Consider the following 3483-nt stretch of genomic DNA (forward strand, 5'->3'; position numbering starts at 1 on the left):
TATATATATATATATGAGCAATATCACTCGAGTACGAGAGCGATACCGGCTATGTATATATATTTCAACATTGAATTTTATATTTTTGTATTATTATATTTTATGAACATGTATTAAGTTGGTAAACGTTAAGTAATTTGTTTGTCTGTTGCTAATACCAAATGTAGGTGTCTTAGAACTGTGAAGAAGCATGAAAAAAGAATTTCATTGAACTTGGTATACTCTGTCAGTAAAGCTAGAAGATGGTAACAATACAAATAATGAAACATGGCAAATAGATACACACATAAACAGTGAGAACAATAAAATAATAATGTTAAAAATAATAAAATAACATAGTCCAGCACTGCATATCTATTTAGAAGAATATTGATAACCAAACACTTGCTGGTAACTAGCCATTGATTTTTATGTTATGGAAATAAATAAATAAATAAATAAGGAAGTCAGTGGTTACCAGCAAATAATTGGTTAACAAAATTCTTTCAAATATCTTCTTTTGTGTTCAGCAAGGGGGAAAAAAAGAAAGAAAAGAAATTAATACAGCTTTGGAACGACACGAGGGTGACTAAATTATTTATTTATGTTTGTTTGTTTATTTATGGGGGGGGGGGTAAACTATCCCTTTAAAAATTTAATATGGGTTCAACAAAAAGTGAACATAATGAAAAAGCATGACTCGATTTCTTTATTTTAACAACCCACATGAATTTTCCAATGAAATCAGAGACAGTCTGTAACTGACATTTGTACATATGCCCTCTTTAACAAGGATGCTTTCATGAATAACAACGATGCACACATATATAACAGCAATATGCACAGTACCCATGTTACAGATGAGGTGCTCTGCTTTTATTTCCTAGCACTGACAAGCATAAAGTGCCTGAAAAAAAGCGGTTAATGGTAATAGCTGACTGACTGCTGTGATTTGCTGATGGCATGGAGAGAGAGAAAATAAAAAGGGAGTGATAAAAAGAAGGGGAAGGGGGTTTGACATTTTCTGTTAGCTCTAACTGGGGCACAGAAGTGGCACTGCCATCAGAAGCTGGGAACCAGTTCTAGTCTGGGCATGTCAAATCTGGATCACTCAGGAAAAGACAGAGCCTTCTTACCCCCTATCCTGGGGCAAGTACAGACAACCCCGAACACTGCTGAGCACTCCTGCAGACCAATTAAAGCCTGCAAATCACAAACCTGCTCTCCCTTAGCATCATTCTTTAAGCAATTATTCATATCAATATGTACCTGGGGTTATAAAGACGGGTCAAACCAGCCCAAAAAGCATTGATTTAAAATTGGCTCACACCTATTAGTTAAAGTGCAAATAATATTTGAACAGATGAAATAATTTAAAATAAACAATTTTTCACTATGCAAAATAAATATGTGCAGCTGTGTTCTAAAAGTGATTTCAATTTATTTTTACTTTATAATAATATAAATACCCTTATACTTACTGTACATTTAATATTTTTTTTTTTATAATTCTTCCCCACTTAGTAACACACATATTCATTACCATTCATAAATTATTAACAAACAATTTATTACGAAGGGCCAAACAGTAAATAATTCTGAATAAAAATCCTGAATACAGTCATAACTCTGTATAATCTTATATATATATATATATATGATACGGTATACATGTAAATTATAAATATAATTGTATAATAATATATAGATGTAAACCTGATAAATAAACCATAGAATGCAAATCCTGAATAATATTTATATATTCAGAATTAAAATGTTATACTCAGGATTTACATATAAATATTCAGCTTTCATATAATTATTACTTGTATGCTCCTTGTTAATATTTGGTTAACAATATATAATTAATGGTATTAACAAATACTATTTTTTATATTTTTCTCAATTGCCGTACAGACCCAAAAATGTTGTGTACCGAACACCCCGCAAAAAGGTTCGGTGTTCAGTGCTCAGTCCATTAAGCTGCACTTTTAGCTTCGTGCAGCTAAAGCAGAAGACATGTTAGCACTGTGACGGTTTCAAGGGAGCGAGCGCCGAGGACAGTGTGGACTCTCTCAGATACCAATCACTGCACCCAGGGGCTTTGTCTTCACAGTAAAATCTCATTATCAGCCAGACCGGTACAATTTTCCACGCATATCTGCATATTGATTTCTACTACAGACGCCACTGACTAAAAGAGTACGACGGCTGGGCTGCCAGGGCTGAATAAAACGAGTCGAGCTGATGATACGCCAGGGATGGGAAATCTGACAATAACAACCCTGAAAGTTTGATTTGACTGAAAGAGTGATCCACTTTGCCCAGAGTACAGTAATTTTGAGATTATGAGTTGCTCTATGATGGTTGTAGGACATATATGATGTGATGGGTAATTATGGCGTGTCGTGGGTCGGGCTCGTCAGCGGCAGCCAACGCAATCAGCTCAGTGCAGAAATAAATGGGTCAGGAGGAGAGCCGCTGATTAAAATCACATTGAATAGTGTGGGGTTTCCTTGCTGATTTCCACTGCTGGCCCTACATCTGTTCACCTATGAGGAGATACAGAAAAACAGAGATGGCAAGCAAACGTCTGTGGGGAAAGAACGCACACACGCGGCACGCACGAGCATGTCGATCCGCATTATCGCACACATCAACGGACCTGCTCCAATCCTGTTAAACAGACGAATACGAAATGTCTATGACACATATCAAAAGACTCTTATTTAAAACATACTCATTTCTGCTTCAGCATACTCACCCAAGCATAGCTAAGTGCGCTGGGCCACACGAGTCAATAAACCTGAGTGTGTGTGTGTGTGTGTTTGTGTGATTGTGTTAACCTGTGCTGGATTGAATGGCAGGTGGGCTCAAAGGGCACAGTGTGCCTGCTGAGTGGGCAAGGAGAGTGCATGGAGCAGCTGCAGCCGGGCCCACATGGCCCTTAACGGCCCCTCACGGCCCCTGGCTGTCCGAGTAAGAAGCTGTACTGAGGGTCAGCTCTACCAGCACATCACCAGCTAAAGAGGAGGAAAGAAAAAGAAAAGAGTACATGTTTAAAAAATGACTGGCATGCTGTATTTTTTTATGCAAACAACACTGTAGTTCAGTTTTACATGTTTGGTAGTGCTGGTGTGGTCACTGACTTTCTGTTTTGAAGAAATACTCAAGAGGCTAAGAGGAAAGCTTATATAAGACTAATATAATATAATATTTAGAAATTATATTATATTATATTATATTATATTATATTATATTATATTATATTATATTATATTATATTATATTATATTATATTATATTATATTATATTATATTATATTATATTATATTATATTATATTAATACAAGAAGAAGAATATTGTAAACTGCCCTTACCTAAGCATCCTAATTATTAAAACTACATTTAAATCTTAATGTGTTGTCCAGCAGGGAAGCAAACTGATTATATTGCAAAAGCTGTGTAAAGCTATCTATTTTATGCACATAAATATCATTGCA

This window comes from Sinocyclocheilus rhinocerous, unplaced genomic scaffold (assembly GCF_001515625.1).
Source record: "Sinocyclocheilus rhinocerous isolate Xijiao unplaced genomic scaffold, SAMN03320098_v1.1 scaffold62, whole genome shotgun sequence".
Taxonomy (NCBI): Eukaryota; Metazoa; Chordata; class Actinopteri; order Cypriniformes; family Cyprinidae; genus Sinocyclocheilus; species Sinocyclocheilus rhinocerous.